The sequence below is a fragment of the Trachypithecus francoisi genome, unplaced genomic scaffold (genome assembly GCF_009764315.1).
Source record: "Trachypithecus francoisi isolate TF-2019V2 unplaced genomic scaffold, Tfra_2.0 Lachesis_group9, whole genome shotgun sequence".
In the NCBI taxonomy this organism is placed as follows: domain Eukaryota; kingdom Metazoa; phylum Chordata; class Mammalia; order Primates; family Cercopithecidae; genus Trachypithecus; species Trachypithecus francoisi.
Window position 1 is genome coordinate 74,526,370 of NW_022681474.1, and position 6,465 is coordinate 74,532,834.

Sequence of the window (6,465 nt, forward strand, 5' to 3'; positions counted from 1 at the left end):
TGATCCGCCCGTCTCGGCCTCCCAAAGTGCTGGGATTACAGGCTTGAGCCACCGCGCCCGGCCTGAGCCTTCACAATCTATCTTATGCTGCCTCCCATAGGTAAATAATAACTTTATAGGCCAAGTGTAGTTACAAACCAATCTGTAGAGCTAAACTCTTTTTCTTACAGTAATTCTTTATTCAAGCCCCTCTTGCTGTTTTTAATATTGCCTCTACTTTCTTATTCCATATTTAAAATTTTTTTTATCAAGAAGAAAGAGCAAGTTTACTTTTTTCTTACATCCCACTCGAAAATGTGTTCTCTTTCCCTGTTTTCTCCATTTCCACTTTATCTCACAGTATTAAAATATAACTATTGAACTCCTACTTTTTAAGCTTTTGAAAAACAAATGACTCTCTGTCCTTTAGACTTTTTGAGTCTTTACTTTGTACACACATACTCAACGAAATTCTGATTTCTTCTATGTGATAACTGTTTTATTTGATGTGGTCCAATCATTAATGCAAGGTTTCAGAAGAGAGTTAATTAAGTGTGAAAGGAATCTGGACCTTTGAGATATATCCTTTAACCAGCTCTTACTTAACCTCTCAGCAGTGTTGTATATTTAACCACAAACCAAATAGAGTCCAACTGAGTGTTAATTGAAAACGGTAGCAGAACGTCCTATTCTTCTTCTACACTATATTATTAGACCCTACGTTTTGGGTATAAGGACCACCTCCTGTTGATGTGATGTGTTTCTCCCCAAACCCGTATATTTGAGATTTGTTGGAACCCATTATCAGGTTACTCCTATTTTCAGGCAGTTGTTTCTTTTCGCTGGGAGCTTCCAGGCAGTAGACAAGGTGATCTGAATCATCTATTCTGAAGCCAGACTGCCTGGGTCATTTCCTATAGTTTGACAACCCTACGTCTCAGCTTCCTTACTTAGAAAATGAGAGCCTAGCTCATAGGGCTGTAGAGAAGATGAAATGAGGTAACTGATGCAAAGTGCTTAGTACAGTCCCTGGCATATGCGAAATCCTTAACCTAAGATAGATTGCTGTCATTATTATTCTCAGGTGGGAGCAAAAGTGATGTGGCTTCCTTCAAACTTACACTACCCCTTACACTTAGAATGACCTCACATTAACCCGTCACATTGGCCCAAGGAGGTGATTGTGTTCCACTGGAACCTAGGCATAGTTCTGCTGGAGGTATAGATCTAAACTGGCTGACCTCGCAGGGCATCTTTTGTTTATGTTACTTTGGGAGCTGGAAATTACAACTAGGTATCATAATGTGACTTGAGACAAGAAAAGATACATGATAAACATCCTTTTTCAACAAGTAATAAGAGTCTTAATATGCAAGTGTTGTGGCTTTATAACTGGCAATAGGTCATTCTTTTTCACTCTTCAAAAATATTCATTTGGTTCCTTTTTGCCAGACTGTGCTGGGCAGCCAGGCCAAGTTGTAAACAAAACACAGCTACTGTTCTTATGGAGTTCAGAGCTTGGTGGGGAACATGAATGAATACCCAAATGGTGCAATTACAGCTGGGGGAAGTATTGGGAAGGACATGTTTACGGTGTTATGAAGGATAGAGTGAGAGATGATTCAAGGACTACTAGCAGTGACAACTTCTGGGAACTTGTTAGGCATCCAGCATCCTAGTTCCCCTGAGACCTACTAAATTCAGAATCCACATTGTAACAAGATCCCCAGTGTTCCATACACATCTTAGGGTTTGAGAAGTCCTGCGAAGTTCACGTGACTAAGTGTTCCTGCCATCTTGTTGCTCTGGCTATTGAGCTATGTGACAATTGGACAAGTTGCTTAATCTCTCTGGGTCTCATACTCCTTCTGCATTAAAATAGAGACACAAACAAAAATGGCACAAATACCATATGCTTTGCATATCACATAGAAATATGTGAATGTCAAATGAACTGGGCTGAAACTGACATGAAAATGCATACCGGAAAGGAGTTATGTAAATCCAAGTCATTGTTATAAATATTAAGAAGACAAGAGTAGCTCTTCGAGGTAAGGAATCTGTGACTGCCTTTAGTAGAATTGGAAAAGGATTGTAACAATATCCATGGCAAATATGTATGTATACAGTATGGATTGGATAACATAGCATTTCCTCTGGTAGATTTCTGTGATGTTTCATAGAACTTAATGTCCACGTGTGCTGTTATAATTAACCCTCCAACTGAAGTGAATGGTGTTTCTTGCCACTAATAAGAATGGCATATCTGAGCACAGATATCTCTGTGCTATTAATTTCATAATCTCTTGGTATTAATTCAAGTAGACTTGCATTCTTCCCAGTGCTATAGTCCCTTGAAGAAATTATTCTGAATTGAGAAGAGAGGCCAGAAAATGCCTTCCAGAACCCCTTTTATTTATATGTCAGTATCTAGAATTAGAGTGTACTGTGCTGTCTTTTGCATACATTATGAAACAATCTGTACTAACAAGTATATGAGGTATTTCCATTTCATTGATGAGGAAACTCAGGTTCAGAGAAATTAAGTAAAATGCCCAGGTTCATATAGGACATCCTAACTGTGGTGATGCAGCTAGAAAGTGAGAGAACCGAGACCCCCCAACTCAAAACCATCTGCCTCTAGAATCCTGTTGTTAAATTATTAAAACCATTCAGTTATTCTGCCTCATAACAAGCCACAGAAGTTAATTACCTCACTGCTTCCTCATTTGGAAGACAAGAGGTTTGAACTGTAATGAGGCACCCCAATCCTAAACTCAAGGATTCAGTGAGTTAAAATGCAACCTGTTGCATCTGTCCTAAATGTGTCAGGAGACCATTTGCAAGGTCTCACTTTACAGACAACTGTTTTCTCTTCTCTAAGGTTTCAGTCTGTAATAAAATGGCATATGTATTCTCTAGTCATTAAGCTCTGTTGGGAACAGGTCCCCCCCCCAAATCTGGCCATAAACTGGCCCCAAAACTGGCCATAAACAAAATCTCTGCAGCACTGTGACATGTTCGTGATGGCCATAACGCCCACGCTGGAAGGTTGTGGGTTTACCGGAATGAGGACAAGGAACACTGGGCCCACCCAGGGTGGAAAACCGCTTAAAGGCATTCTTAAGCCACAAACAATAGCATGAGCTATCTGTGCCTTAAGGACATGCTCTCGCTGCAGATAACTAGCCAAAGCGTATCCCTTTATTTCCACCCATCCCTTTGTTTCCCATAAGGAATACTTTTGGTTAATCTATAATCTATAGAAACAATGCTTATCACTGGCTTGCTGTCAAAAAATATGTGGGTAAATCTCTGTTTGAGGCTCTCAGCTCTGAAGGCTGTGAGACCCCTGATTTCCCACTCCACACCTCTATATTTCTGTGTGTGTGTCTTTAATTCCTCTAGCGCCGCTGGGTTAGGGTCTCCCCGACTGAACTGGTCTCGGCAAAGCTCCATTGTTTTGTGTTATTAAATATGAAGTCAGGCCTTGTAATGGGAGTCTCAGATCACTGTTCTGTTCAGTACCCAAACAAATTAAAGCTGTACCCATAAAAATCATTGTAATGTAACTTTTTAAATAATTAAAAACTCTCAAATACTATTTTAAGCAATTTGTTTTCAAATAACTCACAAGTGTTGGTATAATTTGGAAACAATTTCCAATTGTTGGGCCTTTATAATAATGCCTCTTGTGTGACCAGCACTCTTCAGTTTATGAAGCATTGAGTGACTCATTAAGGATTGTAGATGGGGTAACATTTGAGTGTCCACTTGAATAAAATGACTTTCAGGAAAAGTAAGCCAGAGAGCCGTTCCAGTAAGAATGAACAATTCTTAAGTCTGTTGCATAATTGGGATGAACTGCCTCTATAGAGATGGTGGGGGGAAGGTTTGAGAGGGGAACTTAAATGTGTGGAGTTTGTATGACCACTTAGAGCCAGGGTGTTGTTCTGGGCTGTTCTCTGCATGACTGTTTACTGATCTTACTGGGAGCTGTCCTGCTCACTGAGCAAACTCAGGGCAAGATGCTATGTAGGCCAGTCTAAGATCAATTATGAGCCCAGACTTATTTATAAACCCACAGGAAAGGCCCATGAGAACGTTCTGCCATCTGACCTGAGACTAGGATAAGGAAGGATTAGTGCTAAGGCACGGGAAGTCCCTTGGTGGCCAACTAGGTTTCCAGTGTGAGCCAAGAGACTCATCTGACCTTTCAGCCAGTAGGCAGCTAGAGATAGAGACTGTTCTCTGGACTCTTGTACAAGGTGCGATCTCAACTACAGAGCTTGCCATTTTGGGTGTTGTATATGGAAGTTGATTATAACTTGTACCATGGAGATCATTCATGCAATAAATATTTATCAAGTACCCTTAGCCTACCTGGCAGTGTTGTAGGTACAGGGATGTATTAGAGTACCAGGCAGGTGGGGCCTCTGTTCTTATGGAGCTTGCTTTCAGTGAGGAAGGCAGGCAAGAAGTTGATAAACAAATGAGAATTTCATGTGCTGTGGAGAAAATAAAACAGAGGAAAGAAAGAGAGAGCTTAGGTGGAGGAAGAATATTTTCACTAGCAGGAGCTAAGAAAGTTTTCCTGAGAAAGCAACATTGAAGCAGAGACTTGACTGGTGAGGAGCCTGCTAGGTGGAGGCCTGGAGGAAGAGTGAGGGCTCAGATCCCGAGGAAAGCAGATACAAAGGCACTGGAGTAGGTAGAACTCATTAAAGCATTAGGAAGCTGATATGGTTTGGCTGTGTCCCCACCCAGATCTCACCTTGAATTGTAATAATCCCCATGGGTCAAGGGCAGGGCCAGGTGGAGACAATTGAATCATGGGGGCAGTTTCCCCCATACTGTTCTTGTGATAGTGAATAAGTCGCATGAGATCTGATGGTTTTATGAAGCACACACTCTCTTGCCTGCCACCATGTAAGAAATGACTTTGCTGCTCTTTTGCCTTCCATCATGCTTGTGAGGCCTTCTCAGCCATGTGGAACTGTGAGTCAATTAAACCTCTTTTCTTTACAAATTACCCAGTCTCAGGTATGTCTTTAATAATATCATGAGAACAGACTCTCACACTGCTAATAAAGATACTACAGAAGCTCACTGTGACTGCAGCTTACTAAGCAAGTGGAGAGCTAATTTTTCAGGATTGATAAAAATCAGCTTCTACAAAATTTCTCTGACATTTATCCTGCAACCTGGATGGTTAGGGAAACCTTCCAATGGCAGAAGATAGAGATTATATATGTATTTTTTGTTTGTTTGTTTGTTTGAGATGGAGTCTCACTCTGTCACCCAGGCTGGAGTACAATGAGGCAATCTCGGCTCATTGCAACCTCTGCCTCCTGGGTTCAAGTGATTCTCCCTGCCTTGGCCTTCCAAGTAGCTGGGATTACAGGCACACACCCCCATGCCCAGCTAATTTTTGCATTTTTAGTGGAGATGGGGTTTCACCATATTGGCCAGGCTGGTCTTGAACTCCTGACCTCAGGTGATCCTCCCACCTCCGCCTCTCAAAGTGCTGGGATTACAGGCGTGAGCCACTGCACCTGGCCCTATGTATTGTTCTGTGTCCTTTGTGCCAGCATATGTCACAACTTACATTAAACAGTGAATCCTCTATCTGAAGGTTGCAATTTTTCATGGTTATTCCAGCCTGATCTTGTCTGACCCCTAACTTGGCACAATATTAAGCAACTCTGTTGCTCTACTAGATTAATTTAAAGGCTATGCTTTTTTGACATATTTTTGAAAACCACAAGCAGAGCTAAAATTATATCTGCTGTATTTTTTTGTAACAGCTTTATTGAGATATAATTCATGTATCATACAATTCGATTGACATACATGGATGGGTAGAATCAATATTGTAAAAATAACAATACTGCCAAAAGCAATCTACAAATTCAATGTAATTTCCATCAAAATACCACCACCATTCTTCACAGAACTAGAATAAACAATACTAAAATTCATATGGAACCAAAAAAAGAGCCCCCACAGCCAAAGAAAGACTAAGCAAAAAGAAAAAAATCTGGAGGCATCACATTACCTGACTTCAAATATACTATAATGCCATAGTCACCAAAACAGCATGGTACTGGTATAAAAATAGGCACATAGACCAATGGAACAGAATAGAGAACCCAGAAATAAAGCCAAGCACTTACATCCAACTGATCTTCGACAAAGCAAAGAAAAACATAAAGTGGGGAAAGGACACCCTATTCAACAAATAGTGGTTGACAAGCCACATGTAGAAGAATGAAACTGGATCTTCATCTCTTACTTTATACAAAAATCAACTCAAGATGGATCAAAGACTTAAATATAAGGCCTGAAACCATAAAAGTTCTAGAAGATAAGCTAGACATTAGCTTAGGCAAAGACTTCATGACCTGTAACCCAAAAGCAAATGTAACAAAAACAAAGATAAATAGATGGGACTTAATTAAACTAAAAAGCTCTGCACAGCAAAAG